The sequence below is a fragment of the Trachypithecus francoisi genome, unplaced genomic scaffold (genome assembly GCF_009764315.1).
Source record: "Trachypithecus francoisi isolate TF-2019V2 unplaced genomic scaffold, Tfra_2.0 Lachesis_group2, whole genome shotgun sequence".
Classification (NCBI taxonomy): Eukaryota; Metazoa; Chordata; class Mammalia; order Primates; family Cercopithecidae; genus Trachypithecus; species Trachypithecus francoisi.
The window spans coordinates 153,095,500-153,120,760 of NW_022681465.1; the positions used below are offsets into that span (position 1 = coordinate 153,095,500).

A 25,261-nucleotide genomic window follows, 5' to 3' on the forward strand; every position below is an offset into this window, starting at 1 on the left:
GAACACCTCTTCAAACCCCCTCCTTAGACAGGTGACTTCTGTGGATGACTGGCCCTGCTCATTCTGTGTTGCGTCATATTAATTTCCTTCTGAGAGGGCAATCTTCTCCTTAGACCCGGGGAACAGTGCCTCTTTGTGCCGCGTGGACCTTGCCTGCTGGCTTGCCTGCTCCCAAATGATGACAGCAGTGTGCTGAGGCTGAAGGAGAAAGCCCCCCAGGCCGCTACTGCCCTGGCCACACATGTCCCGAGAGCCTATACTTGGCACTCCTAAATGTTCCTTTTCTCCTTACACACAGATTATAGTGTTTACTGCTCATTTAAATTCAAATAACCTTCCACTCCCTTCTCTGCCTTAAAAACAAAAAAACAAAAACTATGTATTACAGGATAGAAAACAAAACAGACCAAAACCCCTGGCGGGGTTTGTTTTAACATCGTTTTTTAATGAAGCCTTGCTGTGGGTTGCCTTTAATAGGGCTAATGTGTAATTCAGGCATATTGATAGTCTGCAGTTATAGAATCTCGCATCTTTTTCTACCTTGATTGTCATCAACAGTGTGAAGGTAGATGCAAGGGCTTTGGCTGACAGGAGGTGGGACTTCTCTGCTTTGGCCTCCAGACTCTATCTTGGCCTCTGGTGGGTCCTATAAAGAAGGCCGAGCAGCCAGTTTAGTGATTTCTCAGCTTCAAAATAGAAGCCTGGAGATAGCCCTCTGCCCTATCCCTCCTCTCTCTTTTGCCAATTTTACCAGCAGTTGCCAAGAACTATGTGTGGGGAAGCAGGCAGAATGACTCTCTGGAAATCATTTGTTTGAGAACTCCCTGTGGAGGAATGAATTTTCCTGTGCTGCTTCTCTTGTGGTGGTGTGTGCCGTTGTGATTTGGTACTGCTTGTCCCTCTGCAGTACTGAGACCTGTATATAACTCTTCTAGCCCTGTGGGGGTTTTAAACAATAAATTGCTTGCTGGGTGGTATTTCCCCCAAATCCCTGGGAAAGCAGGGGAGCATGTTAACAATTAGGGACCTAATTGAGTCTCTGTTTCTGGTACTGTGACTAGAGGCATGGTGGGTGAGCCCAGATGAGCCATGTTTCCCACTGTTGCTCGGGCCGGGCATTTGTTGCAGTTGGATGTAACATTAAGAGTCACAGTAGAGGCTTGGTTGGAAAGGAGAGAGCACTGCATAATTATTGCTTATGTACTGTTTAAACCTATCAGCCAACAGATGTCAAGTGCAGGAAAAAAGCACAATAATGTTATTATAATGGCATAATAGTTATCATTATAATAATCAGCTGGCATAGCTTTTGATAAGAGGCAGATCCTGAAATGAGTGCAGGGGGGAGGGTTAACCTTGAACTACAGCACAATGAATGAATGCTTAACCTTGCAGAAGATGCTGTGTAGAGGCAGATGACTCAGGTATGGAGTTGCTACCCTCTCTGCCTAGCTAGAGGAGCTATGGAGACTTCAGCTGGGATTGTCTACCCTGCAGGTACTGTCTTTCTGATGGTGTGATGGAGCACACCATCCTTTGGTTTAAGGTATGCTACACTGCAGGAATACCATCCTAGTGTTCAGAGCTGTGGGTTCTGGGAAATGCAGAGACTTCATCACTGTGGTCTCATTTTGGGTTTTCAGAAAACCCAGCCTCATGCCTATAGTTGCAGATGATGAATTTTGCTCCCTACAACAAACAGTGCTGCAAACCTAGGAAGTGGTGGTGCATCTCAGTTTTGTACGTATCAATTGTGGTGGGTTGTGCTCATGGAAGACAGACTTTTCTTTCCCAGAGAGCTTACTAGGAGCTACATTCCCAATTCTGGTTAGGAAGGTAGTGGTAAAGGGGTGGGGAACAGAGTAGGGCTAGTAGATGACCCACAAAGGCAGCATTGGGGTAGGAGAAAAAAGTCTGATTCAGGCAGAGCTGGGTGTGACTTTTTTTTTTTTTTTTTTTTTTTTTTTGAGATGGAGTTTTGCTCTTGTTGCCCAGGCTGGATTGCAATGGCATGATCTTGGGTCACTGCAACCTCCGCCTCCTGGTTTCAGGTGATTCTCCTGCCTCAGCCTCTTGAGTAGCTGGGATTACAGGCGCACATCACTATGCCTGGCTAATTTTTTGTGTTTTTAGTAGAGATGAGGTTTCCCCATGTTGGCCAGGCTGGTCTCGAACTCCTGGCCTCAAGTGATCCACCCACCTTGGCCTCCCAGAGTGCTGGGATTACAAGTGTGAGCCACCATGCCGGCCTACTTTTTTTTTTTTTTTTAAAGAGACAGGATCTCGCTCTGTGCCCAGGCTGGAATGCAGTGGCACAATCTTGGCTCACTGCAACCTCGACCTCCTGAGGTCAAGAGATCCTCCCACCTCAGTCTCCCTAGTAGCTGGGACTACAGTCATGTGCCACCACACCTGGCTAATCTTTTAATTTTTTGTAGAGATGGGATCTTGCTGTGTTGTTTAGGCTGGTTTTGAACTCTTGGTTTCAAATGATCCTCCCACCTCGGCCTCCTGAAGTGCTGGGATTATGGGTGTGAGCCACCATATCTGGCTGTGGGTGCGATCCTTGACCTTACCATTTAATAGTTGAACAAGTTGCTTAACCTCGCTGAGCATCAGCTACCCATCTGTGTATGTGCTCATTCGTTTCCCATTTGTTTTTTATTAATAGCCCTGTCTATAAAGTACCTGTCACTATGCCTGACACTAAGTGGTGCTCAAAAAATACTTATGCCTCCCTTCATGCCACCCCCCACCTGCCTACCCTGCAGAAGAGAAGGGTGAGAAGAAGATCCTCCTGCTTCTGTAGAGGGAAAATGGCCTTAATTAGAGCTTTATGCGAACTTCTTTAGATGCTGATATTGCTTTTCTGAGCCACAATCTGTGGTCCTCCTCTGAAGCTGCCTCATCAGGAGAGACTTTGATATTTAGTGTTTGGGCACATCTCTGCTTCATCCAAGGAGTAAAAGAGGGTTTAAAATCACATCGGGGCACAGAATGCCTGCTTCTGCCCTGTAGGCTTGCTTCCCCTCCCTTCTTCCTTTGGGTGGGTTACTCGGCGGGCACTGTCTGCACTGGGGATTACTCATTTCTTTCAGTGGGTGCTGGTTGTATGGTTCAGTGTCTTTACTGGGGAAAGGCTTTTGTGTTTCTGCCTGCCTGGGCCTGTGCTGGGAACTTTTATTTTGGAAGCCTGGAACACTCAGACAAGGTGATATCTTTTTAGACTATTACTGGCTGTAGGCCAGCTTATCACTATGGCTACCACCAGCTTAAAGAATGTCAGGACAGAAAGTAACTTCTGTAAGAAATTTGGGAGAGAAAGGGGAAAGGGGAGAGAATAGTTTGGCTTAAGGTCATGTAGGGAGGAGAACAGCTCTAAGTAGAACCCTTTGATTTGGATTCAGCTTCATTTTCCTTCTCTCTGAAATTTTATTTTTTCAGTCAACAAATGTATATAGAACATCTGTTCCATTCCAGACACTGTTAGGCCCTCAGATACAGTGTCAGATAGGGTTCCTTCTTAGAGTGTACTGATGAATATGTCAAAGTTAGTAAGATTGCACTTGCAATAAGTGTACTGAAAGAAAGAGTTGAGAACATTTGAGAGGGATTTGACTTGGTCCTAGGGCTAAGAGGGTATCAGAGAAGGCTTCCTTGAGGAAGTGATGTTCGAGTAAATATTGTAAAGACCAAACAAGTATTTGCCAAGCAGAGTGAAATGAGGTTGAGGAAAATTTCAGGCTGAGGGCCTAGATTTGCAAAGGCTCTGGAAGCAGGTGGTGGGTGGGGAGTTGTATGAGGAACTGAAAGTATGGCTGGAGCACAGAGAGTGAGAGGAGCCAACTGAAGTTGGAGGGGTTGGTGAGGGCAGGTCTTGTCAGCTATGGCAAGGCATTTCATATTTACCTGTGAAACAGGGGAAGCCTTTGGAGAGTTGGTGGTGGTTTTGGTGGTGAGATGATTTGCAAATGAGCAGCACCCTTTTGGACATTGGATGGATTTTGTTGAGAGAGTGAAAATGAAGATCAGAAAAGGAACATTACTGTAATAGGTTGTTTTCCTTCAGTCAGCTAAATGGTAATCTTGAGACTAATCCCCTGAAGTGTGGCCTTGTTCCTCCTGATTCATGTGCTTTCTCAGTGCCAGTAGTCAGTGTGTTGTTGGGGCACCTGGCCACTCAGCAGACATGGTGGCCCAGGGTGCCAGCATTTGGCATCTTTCCATCTGCACAGAAAAAGGCCTGGAGGTTTCACGCTTGTCACATGTTAATGGCTGACAGCTACAGAGTCCTTTGTAACCTGCTATGTCACCATCCCTCTCTTGGCTGTCACTGCTGGGTAAGGGCTACCCCCTTCACCTTGGACCACTTAAGCCACTGACACTGGCAACTGCCAGAGATGTGATGTGCCAAGTTAGCAAAGCCAGCACCTGCGGTTTGTATAACATTCGGTTCTGGTTGATGTAGATGTGCACATGTTTTCTCTTGGCAGCAACCAATGTAAGGAGGGCCGGAAATGGGCTGGAGTTGTTCCTCCCACTGTGTGGCCAGGAAAACTGAGGTACAGGAGTTGTCTGTGGTATAAAGAAAACTGGGTCAGAGTTACATGCTGCCAGACCAAGTGTTAAGTGCATGGTGGGTGGGTATAGACCCTAGACCAGACCCTTTAGTGATACTGTGGCCTTGCCCACTGCTCCTTTCATTTATTCATCTGGAAAGCCATGCTGCATAGTGGTTAGGAGCTTGATGCTTGGATTGGGGCTGACTTTAGTTAGAATCTCAGCTTCTTGGCTGGGTGCAGTGGCTCATGCCTGTAATCCCAGGACTTTGGGAGGCCAAGGTGGGTGGATCACGAGGTCAGGAGTTCGAGACCAGCCTGACCAACATGGTAAAACCCCGTCTCTACTAAAAATACAAAAATTAGCCAGGCATGGTGGTGCGTGCCCGTAATCCCAGCTACTCAGGAGGCTGAGACAGGAGAATCGCTTGAACCCAGGAGGCGGAGGTTGTAGTTAGCCGAGATGGTGCCACTGCACTCCAGCCTGGGTGACAGAGCCAGACTCCGTCTCAAAAAAAAAAAAAAAAGGCCGGGCGCAGTGGCTCATGCCTGTAATCCCAGGACTTTGGGAAGCCAAGGCGGGTGGATCACGAGGTCAGGAGATCGAGACCATCCTGGCTAACACAGTGAAACCCCGTCTCTACTAAAAATACAAAAAATTAGCCAGCTGTGGTGGCAGGCACCTATAGTCCCAGCTACTCAGGAGGCTGAGGCAGGAGAATGGTATGAACCTGGGAAGCGGAGCTTGCAGTGAGCAGAGCTTGCAGCCTGGGCAACAGAGCGAGACTCCGTCTCAAAAAAAAAAAAAAGGAATCTAAGCTTCTCCACTTGGAAGTTGTGTGACCTTGGATTATTTATTTCACTTTCCTGCCCGTTAATTTTCTCAGCTCTAAATAGGGAATAATAATAGTGTCATGGTCTGAATGTGTGTCCCCTCCAAATTCATATGTTGAAACCTAACCCTCGAGGTGGTCCCTTTGGGAGGTGATTAGGTCATGAGGTCTCCACCCTCATGAATAGGATTAGTGCTCTTATAAAAGAGGCCCAAGGAGCTTACTTGCCTCTTCTGCATGTGAGGACCCAGTAAGAAGGTGCCATCTATGAAGCAGAGATTCCGCACCTGACATCGAATCTGTTGGCATCTTATTCTTGGACTTCCAAGCCTTTAGAATTGTGAGCAATAAATTTCTGTTATGTATAAATTATCCAGCCTAAAATATTTTTGTTTTATAGCAGCGTGAGCAGACTAAGATAGAAATTGGTTCTGAGAAGTAGGGTGCTGCTATAACAGATACCTAAAATGTGGAAGCAGCTTTGGAACTGGGTGATGAGTAGAAGGCTAGAAGAGTTTTGAGGTGCATTGCCATGAAAGGAGCCTTAAGGGTGATTCTGACGAAGGTTCAGAAGAGAGCTGTAGAGAAAGCCTCTGTCTTCTTAGAGATTATCTAAGTGGTCTTGATCAGAATATTCATAGAAATCTGGATGATAAAGGCCATTCTGATGGTGCCTCAGATGGAAATTAGGAACCTGTTATTGGAAACTGAAGGAAAGGCCACCTTTGTTATGAAGTGGCAAAGAGTCGGGTGCCGTGACTCATGCTTGTAATCCCAGCACTTTGGCAGGCCGATGTGGGAGGATTGCTTGAGACCAGGAGTTTGAGGCTGCAGTGAGCTATGATTGTGGCACTGCACTCTAGCCTGGGCCACAGAGTGAGACACTGTCTCACAAAAGAGGTCATAAGGGAAACAGGTCTATAGTTTTCTTTTTTTTTTTTTTCTTTTTGAGACTGAGTCTCGCTCTGTTGCCCAGATTGTGCAATGGCATGATCGTGGCTCACTGCAACCTCCACCTCCCGGGTTCAAGTGATTCTCATGCCTCAGCCTCCTGAGTAGCTGGGATCACAGGCATGTGCCACCACACCTGGTTGATTTTTGTATTTTTAGTAGAGGCGGGGTTTCACCATGTTGCCCAGGCTGGTCTCGAACTCCTGACCTCAGGTGATCCCCCCTGCCTCGGCCTCCCAAAGTGCTGGTATTACAGGCGTGAGCCACCGTGCTTGGCCGGTCTGTAGTTTTCTTGTAGTGTTTGTCTGGCTTTGGTATCAAAGTAATGCTGGCCTCAGAGAATAAATTAGGGCGTATTCCTTCGTCTTCAATATTTTGGAAAAGTTTGAGAAGGATTGATGTTAGTTCTTTAAATGTTTGGTAAAGCCAACAGGTCTAGGGCTTTGCGTTGTTGGGAGAGTTTTGATTACTGGTCAGTTGGCTTGCTGGTTACAGGTCTGTCTATTCAGAATTTCTATTTGTTTGTGATTCAGTCTTGGTAGATTTTGTTTCTATGAATTTGTCCCTATCTAGGTTATCAAGCTTGTTGGTGTACACCTGCTCATAGTACACCCTCTTTTTTTTTTGAGATGGAGTTTCGCTCTTGTTGTCCAGGCTGGAGTGCAGTGGTGTGATCTTGCTCACTGCAACCTCTGCCTCCCAGCTTCAAGCGATTCTCCTGCCTCAGCCTCCTGAGTAGCTGGGATTACAAGTATGTGCCACCATGCCAGCTAATTTTTGTATTTTTAGTAGAGACGGGGTTTTGCCATGTTGGCCGGGCTGGTCTCCAACTCCTGACCTCAGGTGATCCGCCTGCCGTGGCCTCCCAAAGTTCTGGGATTACAGGTGTGAGTCACTGCACCCGGCCTATTACACTCTTATAATCCTTTTCATTTCTGTAGAATCAGTGGTAATATCCCCGCTTTCATTTTTTTTCTTTTATTCTTTTTTTTTTTTTGAGACACAGTCTTACTCTGTCATCCAGGTTGGAGTGCAGTGACATGATGTCGCTTCACTGCAGCCTCTGCTTCCCGTGTTCACGCGATTCTCCTGCCTCAGCCTCCTGAGTAGCTGGGATTACAGGCACATATCATTATGCCCAGCTAATTTTTGTATTTTTAGTAGAGATGGGGTTTTGCCATGTTGGCCAGGCTGGTCTGAAACTCCTGCCCTCAAGTGATCTGCCTGTCTTGGCCTCCCAAAGTGCTGGGATTACAGGCATGAGCCACTTCTCCTCGCAGTCTTTTTTGTTTTTTTTTGAGATGGGGTCTTGCTGTACTGCCCAGGCTGGTCTCAAACTCCTGGGCTCAAAGGATCCTTCTGAGTACCTGGTACTACAGACATGTGCCACCATGCCTGACCCAACTTCGATTTCTGATTTTAGTAATTTGAGTCCTCTCTCTCTTTTTCCTTTTTGAGACCGGGTCTTGCCCTGTTGCCCATGCTGGAGTTTGGTGGCACAGTCATGGTTCACTGTAGCCTCGACTTCCTGGGCTCAAGTGATCCTACTGTCTCAGCTTCCCAAGTAGCTGGGACCACAGGCACGTGCCACTATGCCTGGCTAATTTTAAAATTTTTTGTAGAAATGTGATCTTGCCATATTGCCCAGACTGTTCTTGAACTCTTGTGTTTAAGCAATCCTATCTTGGCCTCCCAGTGTGCTAGGACTGTAGGTGTGAGCCACTGTTTCTGGCCTCTTTTAAAAAAGTCCATCTAGGTGTAGATTTGTCAATTTTGTTGATCTTTTTTGCATAACCACCTTTTAGGTTTGTTTATTTTTCTCTATTATTTTTCTGTTCTCTATATCATTGATCTTAGCTCTGATCTTTTTTATTTTCTTTCTTCTGCTAGCTTTGGGTTTAGTTTGCTTTTCTTTATTCAGTTCCTTAAATTATAAAGTTAAGTTGTTGTCTGTGATCTTTTTGTTTTTGTTTTTTCTTTTTTTGGGATGGAGTCTCACTCGGTTGCCCAGGCTGGAGTGCAGTGATGGAATCTTGGCTCCCTGCAAGCTCCGCCTCCCTGGTTCACGCCATTCTTCTGCCTCAGCCTCCCTAGTAGCTGGGACTATAGGCGCCCGCCACCACGCCTGGCTAATTTTTTTTTTCTTTTTTTGTATTTTTAGTTGAGATGGGGTTTCACTGTGTTAGCCAGGATGGTCTCGATCTCCTGACCTCGTGATCTGCCTGCCTTGGCCTCCCAAAGTGCTGGGATTTCAGGCGTGAGCCATTGCGCCCGGCTGATCTTTCCTGTTTTTTAATGTAAACATTATAAATTTCTCCTTTAGTATTGCTTTTGCTGTGTCCCATAAGTTTTAGGTTTTTAAAAATTTTTTTTATTTATTTTTATTTTTAAGACAGTGTCTCACTCTGTTGCCCAGGCTGGAGTGTAGTAGCGTGATCTTGGCTCACTGCAACCTCTGCTTCCTGGGTTTAGGCAGTTCTCCTGCCTCACCTCCCGAGTAGCTGGGATTACAGGCTCATGTCATCACCCCCAACTGATTTTTGTATTTTTAGTAGAGACGGGGTTTCACCATGTTGGCCAGGCTGGTCTCAAACTCCTGACCTCAAGTGATCTGCCCACCTTTGTCTCCCAAAGCACTGGTGTTGCAGGTGTGAGCCACTACACCTGGCCCTCATTTTTTTTTGGTGTATATTCTTTAGCTATTTTCTGTGTGGTTGCCGTGGGCATGAAGTTATAACACTGTAATTTGAATTTATAATAGCTTAATTTCAATAACATACTCTGCTCCTTCAACAGCTCCATTTCTCACCCCTTTCAGTTGTTGATGTCATGATATTGCACCTTACACGTTGTGTGTCTAAAAACATAAGCTATATCTATTTTTTTTAATGCATTAGTCTCTTAAATTATGTAGAAAACAAAATGTGGTATTGCAACATCCTGGGGGTGAATTCTAGGGCAAGCTAGCTTCTTTGGGATCATGGTGGCAACCAGGGGTTCTGGAGTGGGAGCAGAGATGTGAGGCATTGTCTAAAATTGGAAATGTCACAGAAGATAGAGAAAAACTCCACTCAGCACTTAGCAGTGAATCTGGGACCAGCTGATGTTTTGCTGCCTGTCTTCACTCTGACCCCAACAGCTGGCAGCCATTGCTGCTGCCATCTTGGGAGTGGGTCCCTCCAAAGTTTCTGATGAAAGATCTGCTTATCTTATTGAGGATCCTTGTGTGTAATGAGTTGCTTTTCTCGCTTTCAAGATTCTGCCTTTGTCTGTCTTTTTTTTTTTTTTTTTTTTTTTTTTGAGATGGAGTCTTACACTGTTTCCCGGGCTGGAGTGCAGTGGTGTGATCTTGCCTCACTGCAACCTCCGCCTCCCAGGTTCAAGCAGTTCTCCCGCCTCAGCCTCCCAAGTAGCTGGGATTACAGGCACCTGCCACCATGCCCAGCTAATTTTTTGTATTTTTAGTAGAGGCAGGGTTTCACCATGTTAGCTAGGCTGGTCTCGAACTCCTGACCTTGTGGTTTGCCCGTCTCAGCCTCCCAAAGTGCTGGAATTATAGGCGTGGGCCACCATGCCTGGCTCTAAGTCATCACACCTGGCCCTTTGTTTTTCAACAGTTTGATTATAATGTGTCTTGGTATGAGTCTCTTTGTATTCATCCTGTTTGGAGTTTGCTGAACTTTTCAGATGCTTATTTTCATGTTTTTCATCAAATTTGGGAAATTTTGTGCCATTATATTTTGAAATAGTCTCTCTGCTATTTTATCTTCTCTTTCTGGGACTTTCACAATGTATGTTGGTCTGCTTGATTGTGTCCCCTAGGTCCCTTAGTCTCTATTCACTTCTCTTCAATCTTTGTGCTTCTTTTCCTCAGACTGGATAATTTCCGTTGTCCAGTCACCAAGGGTTCACAGATTATTTCTTTTGTTTGCTCAAATCTGCCTTTGAATTCCTCTAGTGAATTTTTTATTGCAGTTATTGTACTTCCCAGCTCTATAAGTTTTGGTTTCTTTTTAAGATGTCTATATCTTTGTTGATATTTTTATCTTTTTCCAAACATTGTTTTCTTGATTTTTCTCCATGCCTTCCTTTAGTTCTTTGAGCACTTTTAAGGCTGTTGTTTTAAAGTCTTTGTCTAGTAGATCTGCTATTAGGTCTTTTCAGGGATAGTTTCTTTTGGTTTTTTTTTTTCTTTTTCTTTTTTTTTTTTTTGAGACAGAGTCTCGCTCTGTCGCCCGAGCTGGAGTGCAGTGGCCAGTTCTCAGCTCACTGCAAGCTCCGCCTCCCAGGTTTATGCCATTCTCCTGCCTCAGCCTCCGAGTAGCTGGGACTACAGGCGCCCGCCACCTCGCCCGGCTAGTTTTTTTTTGTATTTTTTAGTAGAGACGGAGTTTCACCGTGTTAGCCAGGATGGTCTCGATCTCCTGACCTCGTGATCCGCCCGTCTCGGCCTCCCAAAGTGCTGGGATTACAGGCTTGAGCCACCGCGCCCAGCCGGTTTTTTTTTCTTAAATATGCCATACTTGGGCTGGGTGTGGTGGCTCATGCCTGTAATACCAGCACTTTGGGAGGCCAAGGTGGGCGGATCATGAGGTCAGGAGTTTGAGACCAGTTTGGCCAATATGGTGAAATCCTGTCTCTACTAAAAATACAAAAAATTAGCCAGGTGTGGTGGTGTGTGCCTTTAATCCCAGCTACTCAGGAGACTGAGGCAGGAGAATCGCTTGAACCCGGGAGGTGGAGGTTGCAGTGAGTGGAGATTGTGCCATTGCACTCCAGCCTGGGCGACAGAGCAAGACTCTGTCTCAAAAAAAAAATATATACACACACATACACACACACACACACACACACACACACACACACCCATACTTTTCTGTTTCATTGTATGCCTTGTGTTTTGGGTTCAAAACTGGACATTTGAATCTAATAATGTGGTAACCCTGGAAAGCAGATCTTTTGCCTTTCCCAGTGTTTGTGGTTTTGGTTTTGGTTTTTATTGTCATAGGCTTTGTGTGCTGAGGATCAGCCTCAGGTGTAAACTTAAGGTCTTCTCAGGTCTCTTTTGAGCCTGCACTTTCCCCTGGGTATGTGCAGTGTCTTTCTGATTTTTCTCACACGTGTAGATGCCTTAAAAACATTTTTGTTTAGAGGCAGGATCTTGCTATGTTGTCCAATCAGGAGTACTGGGGCTATTCATAGACGTGATTATAATGCACTATACCCTGAAACTCCTGGGCTCATGCAATCCTCCCATCCCAGTCTTTTGAGTAGCTGGGACTACAAGCATGCACTACTGGACAGGCTTATGTAGTTGCCTTTAAAAGTTCAGTTTTTTTGTTTGTTTGTTTGTTTGTTTGTTTGTTTTGAGACGGTCTTCATTGCCCAGGCTGGAGTGCAGTGGTATGATCACAGGTCACTGCAGCCTTAACTTCCTGGGCTCAGGTGATTCTCCCACCTCAGCCTCCAGAGTAACTGGGACTACAGGCATGTGCCACCATGCCCACCTAATTTTTTGTAGAGATGGGGTTTGCCATGTTTCCTAGGCTGGTCTTGAACTCCTGGGTTCAAGAGATCTGCCTGTCTTGGCCTCCTTAAAGTGCTGGGATTACAGGTGTGAGTCACCATATCTTGCTCGAATGTTCTTTGATGTCTGACTCCCAAAAGGTGAAAAAGAAAAAGTATCAGGGGAGAAAAAAAAACCATTGGCCCTTTAAATCTCCAGGAAGTCACTTCAGCCTGAGGGAAAGGGGCTTGCAACAGTGCTGGGAGGAGCAGCAACAATCTCTGCTACTTCTTTGTCTGCACCTCTGTAATCAGAAGCAGCAATCAGAATCAGCACAGATCCCCAGTATTTGGAAGACAGTGTTCTTTTTGTGCAAGCTGTGTGCAAGCTGCCCCAGGAACACAGACACAACTGCCTGCCATTGAAGGTGGAGGAAAAGTAGCTGCTACTTGTTTTTTTTTTTTTTTTTGAGGCGGAGTCTCGCTGTGTCGCCCAGGCTGGAGTGCAGTGGCGCGATCTCGGCTCACTGCAAGCTCCGCCTCCCGGGTTCCCGCCATTCTCCCGCCTCAGCCTCCGAGTAGCTGGGACTACAGGCGCCCGCCACCGTGCCCGGCTAGTTTTTTGTATTCTTAGTAGAGACGGGGTTTCACCGTGTTAGCCAGGAGGGTCTCGATCCCCTGACCTCGTGATCCGCCTGCCTCGGCCTCCCAAAGTGCTGGGATTACAGGCTTGAGCCACCGCACCCAGCCGCTGCTACTTGTTAAGAATTGAAATTGATAGACATTAACTGCAGTTTGCCATCCAGGCCTTTCCCTGGAAGTTGCAAGGCTTCAGTTATTTCCAGAGTTCCAAAATACAGTCATACTTCACTTAACAACAGGGATAGTTCTGAAAAATGTGTTGTTAAGTGATTTTGTCCTTGTGCAAACCTCATAAAGTGTACTTATACAAACCTAGATGGTATAGCGTACCACACATCTAAGCTTTATTTGTATAGCCTCTTGCTCCTAGGCTAAAACCTGTACAGCTTGCTACTGTACGCAATACTATAGACAATTGTAACACAATAGTAAGCATTTATGTACCTAAACATTTCTAAACATAGAAAAGGTACAGTAAAAATATAGTATAAAAGATAAAAAGTGGTAGCTGGGCACGGGTGTCACATGCCTGGAGTTCCAGCTACTTGGGAGGCTGAGGTAGGATTGCTTGAGCCCAGGAGTTCAAGATCAGCCTGGGCAACAGAATGACACCCCAACCTATTAAAAGAGAAAAAATAAAAAAGTGGTACCCCTCTACAGTGCACCTACCATGAATGGAGCTTGCAGGACTGGAAGTTGCTCTGGGTGAGTCAGTGAGTGAGTGATGAGTGAATATGAAAGCCTAGGATGTTACTTTATACTACGGTAGACTTTATAAACAGTGTACACTTAGGCTACGCTACATTTATAAAAAACTTTTTCTTTCTTCAATAATAAATGTAGCCGTAGCTTACTGTAATGTTTTTACTTTATAAACTTTAAAACTTAGAAAACGTTTGACTCTTTTATAATAGCACTTAGCTTAAACACATGCATATTATACAACTGCACAAAAATATTCTTTATACTTTATTCTGTAAGGATTTTTCTATTAACAATTTTAAATTTTACTTTTTAAACTTTTTTGTTAAAAATAAAGACACAAATACATTAGCTTAGGTCTACACAGGGTCAGGACCATTAACATCACTGTCTTCTGTCTCCACATTTAGTCCCACTGGAAGGTCTTCAGGGGCAATCACACACTTGTAACTGTCATTTCCTATGATAATAGTGCCTTCTTCTGGAAATACCTGCTTAAGGCTGGTTTACAGTTCACTTTTTTTTCTTGTAAAGCCACTTCTTGGCTGGGTACTGTGGTTCATGCCTGTAATTTCAGCACTTTGGGAGGCTGAGGCGGGAGGATTACTTGAGCCCAGGAGTTCAAGATCAGCCTGGGCAACATGGCGAAACTATGTTAGTAGTCTCTATTAAAAATACAAAAAAAAAAAAAAATTGCCAGGTGTGCTGCTGTGTGCCTGTAGTCCCCATTACTTGGGAGGATGAGATGAGAAAATCACCTGAACCAGGAAAGTTGAGGCTCCAGTGAGCTGTGATGATGCCACTGCACTCCAGCCTGGGCCATGGGAATGAGATCCCGTCTCAGGAAAAAGAAAAAAAAAGTCACTCCTTGCCCAGGCTGTAGTGCAATGGCATGATCATAGCCCACTGCAACCCCGGATTCCTCTCAAGCAATCCTCCTGCCTAACCCTTCCAAGTAGCTAGGACTACAAGTATGCACCACCACGCCTATTTTTGTATTTTTTTGTAAGGACAGGATCTTGCTTATTGCCCAGGCTGATCTTGAGCTTGTGGCCTCAAGGGATCCTCCTGCCTTGACCTTCTAAAGCTCTGGGATTTCAGGCATGAGCCACTATGCCTGGCCCCTTGTAAAAAATAAGTAGAATGAGTACCCTCTAAAATAACAATAAAAAGTATATTATAGTAAATACTAGGTGATAGGAATGTTTCAGCTCCATGGTCATCTTATAAGACTACTGTTGTATAAGTGGTCTGTTGTTGACTGAAATGTTGTGCAGCACATGACTATATCAGACAAATTCTGTCAGTGCAATTGTTGTCTAGGTAGGGAGACAGATTTCTGTGCTGTTGACAAAGAGTTAGACTCTGTAAAGTATTTTTAGAGATTTATTCTGAGCCAAATATGAGTGACCATGGCCCATGACATAGCCCTCAGGAGGTCCTGAGAACATGTGCCCAAGGTGGTTGGAGTACAGCTTGGTTTTGTATATTTCAGGGAGGCACAAGACATCAATCAAATACATTTAAGAAATACAGGCCAAATGCGGAGGCTCATGCCTGTAATCCCAGCACTTTGGGAGGCCTAGGCGGGTGGATCACAAGGTCAGAAGATCGAGACCATCCTGGCTAACATGGTGAAACCCCGTCTCTGCCTAAAAATAATAAAAAAAAAATGAGCCGGGCATGGTGGGCACGCACCTGTAGTCCCAGCTATTTGGGAGGCTGAGGCAGGAGAATCACTTGAACCCAGAAGGCGGAGGTTGCAGTAAGTCGAGATCGTATCACTGCACTCCAGCCTGGTGACAGGGTGAGATCCTGTCTCAAAAAAATAAAAATAAAAATAAAAAAGACAGACATTGGTTTGGCCTGTAATCCCAGCACTTTGAGAGGCTGAGGTGGGCGGATCACCTGAGGTCAGGAGTTCAAGACCAGCCTGGCTAACATGGTAAAACCCCGTTTCTACTAAAAATACAAAAAATTAGCCAGGTGTGGTGGCATGTGCCTGTAATCCCAGCTACTCGGGAGGCTGAGGTATGAGAATTGCTTGAACCCAGGAGGTGGAGGTTGCAGTGAGCTGAGATCACGCCTTTGCACTCCAGCTTGGGCAGCAAGAACGAAACTCCATCTCAAAAAACAAACAAACAAGAAATACGTTGGTTTGGTTTAGAAAGGCGGAACAACTCAAAGCGGGGGCTTCCAGGCTGTAGGTTTAAACATTTTCTGGTTGACGGTTGAGTTTGTCTGAAGACCTGGGATCAATAGAAAGGAAATGTTTAGATTAACATAAAGGATTGTGGAGACCAAGTTTTATTGTGCAGAGGAAGCTCTCAGCTGACTTCAGAGAGAGCAGGTTGTAAAATGTTTCTTATCGGGCCTAAAAGGGTGCCTGACTCTTAGTTGATTATCTCCTGGATCTGGAAAGGAAGGAAGGAAGAAAGGAAAACAAGGGGATAGGGGATTCCCTATAGAATATGTGGATTTTTCCCACAAGGGACTGCTTTGCAGGGCCATTTCAAGATATGGCAGAGAAACATGTTTTGGGGAAAAATATTTTTATTTTCTTCCTTGTTATGCCAGAGTCAGTTTGGAAAGTAAGTCACAATATACACGGTTAAATAAAACCCATCTGATGAGAATTTACGGTTTGTAGGGCATGACTCCCCCGACCTTTTAGATAGGAATTTGGGCAAGATAAAATCAGAGTTTAGTCCTCAGTGCTTTCTACTCTACCATCTTCCCAGAATCCTCTTCCTTACTAGCTTTTGGACTTTGTTCTTACTACTTCTATGACTTAGTTTCTTCATCTGAATAAGTGTGTACTGATCCCTATCTCCTGGGGCAGTTAGGATGAAATGAAATAATGGAGGTCATGTGCTTGGCACATGGTAGGTGCTCAATGAATGGTGAGGATTGTAATGCCTTTAAAGAGCTCAAGTTTCATTAGGGAGAGAACCCATGGGCCCAACCCTATGGGCTGAGAGAGGCCGATTAAGGACATGGGGACAGTGGGGTTGGGTTTGCCTTGTTAGGGAAGGTTCTTGGAGAAGGTATTTGGAGTCAAGCCTCAACCTGTGTCCCTTACTGGGGAAGATGAGCGGCTCCTTCAAGAAGAGAGAAGGCAATGGGCAGAAGCTTTGAGTAGTAACCAGAAAGAACTGTTTTTTCTCTTCCCTCTTGTGAGGGAAGGGATGGAGTCATTAGAGAAAGTAGCTTGGTGCACTGGCTCTTTTGAGTCAGAGAGACCTGGTGTCCCGTCCTGGCTGTGTGCCATGTACATGTTGCGTGGCCTTTGGCAAGTCATTTCCCCTCCTGTCTGAGCTTTGGTTACTTTATCTGTAAAATTGAGGTGATAATTTTTTTTTTTTTTTGAGACGTTCTCTTGTTGTTGCCCAGGCTGGATCTTGTCTAACGGCAACGTCTGTCTCCTGTGCTCAAGTTATTCTTGTGCCTCAGCCTCCCAAGTAGCTGGGATTACAGGCTTATGCCACCACGCCCAGCTAATGTTTGTATTGTTAGTAGAGACGGGGTTTCACCCTGTTGGCCAGGCTGGTCTTGAACTCTTGGCCTCAAGTGATCCGCCTGCCTCGGCCTCCCAAAGTGCTGGGATTATAGGCATGAATTATAGGAATTTTTTTTTTTTTGAGACGGAGTCTCGCTCTGTTGCCCAGGCTGGAGTGCAGTGGCGCGATCTCGGCTCACTGCAAGCTCCGCCTCCCGGGTTCACGCCATTCTCCTGCCTCAGCCTCCCGAGTAGCTGGGACCACAGGCGCCCGCCACCGCGCCCGGCTAATTTTTTGTATTTTTAGTAGAGACAGGGTTTCACTGTGGTCTCGATCTCCTGACCTTGTGATCCGCCCGCCTCAGCCTCCCAAAGTGCTGGGATTACAGGCGTGAGCCACCGCGCCCGGCTGAATTATAGGAATTATGGGTGAGATGATAATATCTACTTATAGTGCTGGGTGAGGATGAAATAATTGCAATTACTTTTAAATGGCAAGAACCACAATTTCTTTTGCACCAACCCAATATTTAATACATTTAATACAGTGCCCTTCACTTAGTGCATATTTAATAACTGATAAATTAAAAAACAGTGAAGTGGCCAGGCATGTTGGCTCATGCCTGTAATCCCAGCAGTTTGGGAGGCTGAGGTGGGCGGATCACTTGAGCCCAGGAGTTCACCACCAGCCTGACCAATATGGTGAAACCCCATCTCTACCAAAAACAGAAAAATTAGCCAGGCGTGGTGGCGGGCGCCTGTAATCCTAGATACTCGGGAGGCAGAGGCAGGAGAATCACTTGAATCTGGGAGGCAGAGGTTGCAATGAGCCGAGATGGCGCCACTTGACTCCATCCTGAGTGACAGAGCGATACCTTGTCTTCAAAAAAGAAAAAAACGAAAAGCCAAAAAACAAAACGGTGAAGCATTTCTTTTGGGAAATTAAACTGTTTTAAATTCTGTGGTTAGATAACTTTTCTGAAAAGTCAGTTTCCATCTTGGAATCAGTTATCAGTTTCCCTCAATTTCTTAAGGAGCATGTCACCTCGCTGCCTGACACCCTTTGATGGCTCACCATCATACTTAGGACCAACTCCAGAGTCCTTACCCTGGTCATAAGACCTTTCATTTTCCGATCCCTGCCTGCCTTCCTTGGCAGCTTCATCTTCTAACCACCCCCACTCCCTTCTGCTTGCCTTCTGTGTTCTGGACACAGTAACTTACTTTCTGCTTCTTAAACAGAGGGCCTTTGCTCTACCTGTACCTTCTGCATAGAGTATTTTTCTCTCATCTTCATTAGATGAGCTCTTTGTCATTCTCACCTCAGTTCTGCTGTTACTTACAAGAAAGGCTCTTCCTTTCATCTGGTATAAAGTGACTACTTAAGTCACCATAACTTAACCACTTGATATTTTCTTGCTTTTCTGCTTCTTGTTGACTCTGTTTTCCCTCCACTAGAATGTAAGTTTCATGACAGTAGGGACGATATCTGTTTGTCACATTCACAGCTGTATTCCCAGTCCTAGGAACAGTACCTGGCATATAGTAGATGATCAAACAACATTTGTGTTCTTTTTGTTTTTTTGAAATGGAGTCTCGCTGTGTCGCCGAGGCTGGAGTGCAATGGCACGATCTACGCTCACTGCAAGCTCCACCTCCCAGGTTCACACCATTCTCCTGCCTCAGCCTCCAGCCTCAGCTGGAGGTGCCCGCCACCATGCCCGGCTAATTTTGTTTTTTGTATTTTTTTAGTAGACGTGGGGTTTCACCGTGTTAGCCAGGATGGTCTCGATCGCCTGATCTCATGATCCGCCCGCCTTGGCCTCCCAAAGTGCTGGGATTACAGGCGTGAGCCACCACGCCCGGCCCAAACAACATTCGTTGAATGAATGAGCTGTGAATGAGAATGTGCTCTTTTATTTCGCTGAACCTAAGTATACAGGTGTTCACGTTCCTACTGCTTTGTTCCTTAAATAAATGTAATCAAGATGGTTTTCTTTTTTGTTCATTAACTATTGTTCTCCTCCACTCCTGTTAATTGGAACAGTCTGTGGAGAGGCTGTTTTTCCCTTCCTTCATTTTATGTGGCTCTCTTTCTTCCTAGCATTTTGTTATTGGAAAGGGGAGTTTGTGGTTGCTAGGCTTTGTGCATTGATTTTTAGGATTTCTGTCATAAGGAAGCAAGCTTTAGTGAATTTGTTTGGAATAAAACAAACACAAAAGCTCACCAGGATATAGCAAATTTATCTCACTCTGATTTTTTTACTGACTTTTTTTTTGTAGTACTCCCTAAGTTCTTAGATAAGGTCATTAGATAGGAATTGACAATGGCCAGAGAGAAACAAATTCACAGAATGTGAGTGGGTGGCAGGGTGAGACATGGAGAGATCAGAGGGGATAGTGCTTCTCTTTCTGGTAGTGGCCTGGTTTTCCACGGCAAATATTGCGAGTGAGACACCCCAGACCAGTGTAACTGTTCTCCTTTCATAGGGTCCGTAAGTTTGGGAGCTGTAGAGACTGTAGGGGGACTGCTCAGTGCTGGTGTGCCCACCTGGTAAGGCCTAGGCAGTCCTAATTCTTTTTTTTTTTTTTTTTGAGACAGTCTCTCTCTCTCTGTCGCCCAGGCTGGAGTGCAGTGGCGTGATCTTGGCTCACTGCAGCGACCACTTCCCAGCCTCAGGTGATCCGCCCACCTCAGCCTCCCAAGTAGTGGGGACTACAGGAGCATGCCACCATGCCCAGCTAATTTTTGTGTTTTTAGTAGAGATGGGGTTTTGCCATGTTGCCAAGTCTGGTCTCAAACTCCTGGACTCAATCTGCCCACCTCAGCCTCCCAAAGTGCTGGGATTACAGGCGTGAGCCAACACACCTGGCCAGCAATTCTAATTCTTTGCTTTTCTAGGGAAGTGCTCCAAGCTCCTGGGAGTAAGGAAGATGTGGGACTCCAGTCACTTTTGCAAATATTTGAGTCCTAAATGTTATTGGTGCTCAAAGACCTGGTTCCTAAGATAATAAAATCCCAGGGATGAATATGAGAAAGAGAGATTGTTTAGAACAGGGTTAGCCAAAGAGGTTCATTAGCTTTCCTAAAAACAGTTCTTTGTGTGTTGAGAGCTGTAGCCCTGCAGGTACTGGTCTCTACTCATGTCTGGGTCTCCTTTCTCCCACCTGAAGCTGCCTTCTCCTTTTCCTTTTCTCAAAACACATGGTTACCTTTAACCTGAACTAGATATTGTTGACTCTTCACTATAAGGCTCTCAAATGAAGAATATTGGACAGCTGCCTTGTTAGCTTTCTCCTTCATTTTCCTTAAAGACTTGGCCTTGTGGCTGACTGAGGGTATTTGGTTATTCTTGTTTTTTTGAGACCGAATTTCACTCTTGTTGCCCAGGCTGGAGTACAATGGCGTAATCTCAGCTCACCGCAAACCTCCGCCTCCCAGGTTCAAGCAATCCTCCAGCCTCAGCCTCCTGAGTCGCTGGGATTACAGGCATGCGCCACCATGCCCAGCTAATTCTGTGTTTTTAGTAGAGACGAGGTTTCTCCATGTTGGTCAGGCTGGTCTCGAACTCCTGACCTCAGGTGATCCACCCGCCTTGGCCTCCCAAAGTGCTGGGATTATAGGCGTGAGCCACCGGGGGCAGCCTGTTATTCTTGTTACTATTCTAAAAGTCAGTGTCTTAACTTGCTTTAGTTACTGACTATCCCCTATCCTTCCAGAATAGTTTTTATGTTTAAACTTATGTAGAAGTCCACTTTTAGTGAAAATCTTGTTCCCTCCTCCCCTGGCCCCTCCCTTTTTTTTTGTGGTGGAGTCTTGCTCTGTTTCCTAGGCTGGAGTGCTGTGGCATGATCTTGGCTCACTGCAACCTCCACCTCTCGAATTCATGCAATTCTCCTGTCTCAGCCTTCTGAATAGCTGGGACTACAGGCGTGTGCCACCACGCCCAGCTAATTTTTACATTTTTAGAGACGGGGTTTCACCATGTTAGGCTGGTCCCCAACTCCTAACCTCAGGTGGTCTGTCTGCCTCAGCCTCCCAAAGTGTTGGGATTATAGGCATGAGCCACCATGCCTGGCCTTGCTCCCTTTTTTATGCAAGAATTTCAGCTATAAGCCAGCAAGACAGGGATTTGAAGGTTCTGGTAGTTACCAGAAGGTAGCTTTTTGGTAGAACAGCTTTTTGGTAGAGTGACTCTCTCAACCAACTTTGGGCTCAAAAATCATTATTAAGGCTCCTCTCACTTATTTTATTGCCCCTTTTCAGTCTTTTCTGTGCTAAATGATGATCCTCATTCCTTTAATCTTTTTTCACTTGCTCTGTTTCCTGGCCCCTGTGTTGTTTCTGCAGTTCTTCAAAGGAACGTTTTCTTTCAGAAGTTTTCACAGCTGTCTTCTGGCTAGGGTTGTAGGTAATATGTTAGGCTCCATATTTTCTACTCTTCCAGTCTGTAACTTGTGTGTGTGTGATTGTGGAAATGTGATTGGGATGGGTAAAATGCACAGTTACGCTCTCCCACCCCATTGTGACTGTCATTCCTGATTCTGTGTCATGTCATGGTACCTCAGCTGGAGTCCCCAAACCTGAGATGCTCCTGACCTTCAGGGATGGTAACGGCCTGCACTTCTGTAATGCCTAATGAGGCTACCTTTAAAAGGAAATTTTTTTTTTTAGGTTGAGGGTTTTTGTTTTGTTTTGTTTAGAAAGTAAACATACTTGCATCTCTTTTTATTTTAACTTGCATTGATTTCCTCTTCTTTCTTAAATCCTGAGTAAGAACTTCAAAATCAGTTGCCAACCTTTGTGTTCACAAGAATTTAGTGGATCAGCCCCTGTATTCTTCACCTGTGCACCTGATGGAATAATATACTACTGTGGGGGAAACAGCTTCCAAAGGTCTCTTCTCTTACACATGCACACACAAGCACAACTGTGTTATAAAGAATAGGCATTTCTCTAAAAGGAACTTGTCCTGCTTCATGCAAATACCCTCCATTGCAGCAAAATTTGGGAAACTTTGAAAGAGGTACAATTAGTGATTTTTTTTTCCCCCAAGAGGCCTCAGAGCTCTTAAAATAAACCTTAAAAAATCTGGTACTCAGAGCTGCAGCTCGGAAAGCAGACAAATTGCAAACCTGGTGCAATAAGACTCTTCTTCTCTCCTCTGATCTTTTTCCGTTTTCTCTCAATTTATTTGAACATCCCCTTTCATGGTCTTACCTTTCAGAAACTTGACTCAGTCCTTCCTTGCCAGCTCCTGGCAGGAGAAGCAGCAGGGCTTCTGGCCTTAACTTACGGTTTACATTTCTTCTCCATCCCCTCTCTTTGCTGCCCCAGTTCTTTACCTCCTCGCATCCTGCTGGCCTTTCTTCCATCAGAAAGGACAGTGTCATGTGTGACATGTTGCTTTGGAATTGGATGGCATCAGTATGAGACTAGTGATTTGGGTAGAATTTGGGAATCTGTTTTGCGCATGTGCTGCTAAGTGAGGAGATGGGGCCTTTTTCTTTTCTCTCTCTTAGTACCTCTTTCTTTCCCCTTGTCCCCTGTAGCCTCCATTAGCCCTGTTGCCAGGGGAACTGGGAAATTCTTTACCATGATTAATTCTGGAGTATAATGCTATAAAGTTACAAAATAGCATTTCAGAGCAAGATGTCAGGGAGTCTCCCTGCAGTTCCCATGGAACTAGTTGACCTTTCATTTACATTTTTTCAACATCTTTAGGGGCCCATTTGAAGAGAGCTAAAGCAATAACTAAGACTAAGCAAAGAAAACTAATTTGGAGCCAGAATATCTTAAGAAGCTTAAAAAATTAGAACCTGCTGATACATAATAAATAGGAGCTTAAGCTTTGTTCTTTTCTTTTTAAAAAATATTATTTTACCTTTTTTTCTCATCTGCCATTAACTGAGAGAGCTTTGTTCTTTTCTTACTCCTTTTCTTTTTACATTACTTTTTGGTTTTCTCCCCCACAGTTGGGGACTCTCCATTGTTTCCCTCATGGTGGGATGAATGAGGATCTTGCTGGTGGCAGCCTGCTGAGATCAGGCAGGTGGAGGGAACAGGGGTGGGCTCCCTTCAGATACTGCTAAATCCAAGGGGTTTGGTTCATCTGGGGAAGAGGTAAGCTTGTCATTTCTAGATCCATTTGCCTCCCCCAGAGATTCTTAGGGACTAACTGCGTTTTCAAGATGATTCTCTCTGAGGATGCAGGAATGGGAGAAATTTTCTAGACAGAATTCTAAGAACATTTTTGTGAGTCTTTCTGAGCACTTCAGAGGCTCACCCAAAGATGTGTAATTTGTCTCTTTTAGATCTTCTCTAGCTCACACTAGTAACATTTCCCCATTCATTTGGTGTCATTTGGAGGCAGGCAGTTTGATATTATAGTTAAGATCTTGGGCTTTGCAGTCAGACCTGCTTTCTAATTCTGGCTCTGCCATTAATTAGCTCTATGACTTTGGGAAGGTAGCCTAACCTCTTTGATCTCAGCTACCTCATCTGTAAAAGGGGAATAATGATGGTTCCTATGACGTAGGATTGTTGTGAACCCAGTATCGTAACTCTCTAAATGTTAGCTATAATTGTTTTGGGATAATTTTCAATACTGATGAAAAATCAGATTGAACCTTCTTGGCAAGAGAAAAGAAGGTAGAGAGTTGCTAGAAGGACCTTGAGAGATTGAAGGAAGACATGGGGTTGAGAGAGAGGAAAAGCATCTAGCAAAAAGAAAAGTAGAACTCTGGGCACTTCAATGAATTAACTGTTGTTGTATTACATTAGTAAATTCCAAGTCTTCCCCTTTGCTATTCCACCAGACTGATTTTTCTCCCAGGAACCCCAAACTGGTTCTACTGGCTCCTCTGCAAAGATTTCATAGCCACAGCAGCCACAGTGTCCTCTGTTACCAAAACATCATTATTTTTACAAAACATACTGCTGTGTTTCCCCACCTGCATTTTGAAGTGTCGTAAATAAATAAAGCTGAACCACACTTGTCAGAATAGGTTCAAAAAATGCATTTTGGGTTGCTTTACCTGTGTCCTGACAATGTGTTTATTAGCTTGCTTGTTAATTCCAGAATCGGTTTACTTGAGGCACCTCTGGGCCAGCCTGCTCACACCAACACTCATCCTGAAAACTTCGAGAGGACTCAGGTGGCTCACTGCTTCTCTCCGTGTTCCTGGGAAGTCAAAGTGGTGAATAGCAGTCCTCAGGGGGCAGAGAGGAAACTGAATTACTTGTGGTCTGATACCTTCCAAACGTGTCTCTGTGGGAAAGAAGAAATTGTGGGCAGGAAGGAGCAGAGCAACAAAGGTTAGGAGCTTCTCCGTGATTGGAAAAACAATGAAGTACAAACAAAAAATTAGGTGAAAACCTTTGTTAGACAGTTTGATTTACTTCCTCATGCGTATGGTAGATTCTGGATTGTTTCTCTCCACACCTGATAATTAGAACATCAAGATGATAATTCAGTCTCTGATAAGCTTTTGCTGTGATGTTGGTGGGAGAAAGGAGAGGCTCATCAGAAGGTTTTGCAGCAGAGGAGCTGTCAGTGCTGATTACTTCAATTCTTGGTAGGGTCACCCATCAGAGAGTGGACAAGTCTGACTTAAGGAGGCTGCGTATAGAAAAGGAGCAAGGCACAGGGCTCAAGAGTGCTGGCCTGGAGTCACAGGACCCAGGTTTAGAGTCTGACTCTGACATTACTAGCTGTGTGTGTTAGTTTCCCATGGCTACTGTAACAAGTTAACACAAACTTGGTGGCTTAAAACAAGAGATTTATCTTCTCACGGTTTTGCCAGAAGTCTGAAATCAGTATTACTGGGCTGAAGTTCTCCCTCTATACCTTGTAGGGCAAAATCTATTCTTCCTTGCTGCTTCTAGCTTCTGGTGGCTGACGATATTCCTTGGCTTGTGGCCACAATACTCCAGTCTTCAAGGCCAATGTCTACAAATCTCAATCACCTTCTTTTCTGTGTCTCTGTCAAATCTCCCTTAGCTCCTTTCCTATCAAGACACTTGTGATTTAGGGCCTACGCTCATAATCCAGGATAATCATTTTAAGTTCCTTAATGTAATAACATCTGCAAAGATCCTTTTTTTTCTCTTATTCCCTCCCTTGGCCAGACTCAACTCCTGGGCTCAAGGGATCCTTCTGCCCCAGCCTTCCAAGTAGCTGGGATTACAGGTGTGAGCCACCACACCTGGCTTCTTTTTTAATAAGGTGACATTTATAGGTTCTAGAGATTAAGACCTGATATCTTTGGGATGTTATTTTTCCGCCTACCATACTGGGTTACCTTGGGCAAGTGACTTTCATCAATGTGAACTTATTTTCTTATCTGTAAAGCAAAAATGATTATCAAATATTCTGTACTGAATTGCCATGAGATTTAAATGAAATCTTGCTTGCTCAGCACTTGGTAATGTGCCAGGTATGTAGTTGATGCCTGGTATCCAGACAGCATTATTATTACGTAAACATATATTTTTTTTTTTTTTTTTTTTTTTTTTGAGGCGGAGTCTTGCTCTGTCGCCCGGACTGGAGTGCAGTGGCCGATCTCAG

General features: G+C 44.8%; 1 protein-coding gene across 2 annotated transcripts in view; it reads left to right on the top strand.

Annotated features, from left to right (window-relative positions):
- Positions 1–25,261, top strand: part of SIL1 (SIL1 nucleotide exchange factor) — a 242,832-nt gene that overhangs the window by 17,678 nt on the left and 199,893 nt on the right. Inside the window, exon 1 of one of the 2 annotated variants that reach the window (XM_033181076.1) lies at positions 23,987–24,009. The exons of the other annotated variant lie outside the window; for it this stretch is intronic. The gene's annotated coding sequence lies outside the window, so the exon portion shown is untranslated. Of the gene's footprint in view, positions 1–23,986; positions 24,010–25,261 lie in introns of those variants that run through there. 2 annotated transcript variants of the gene reach the window in all.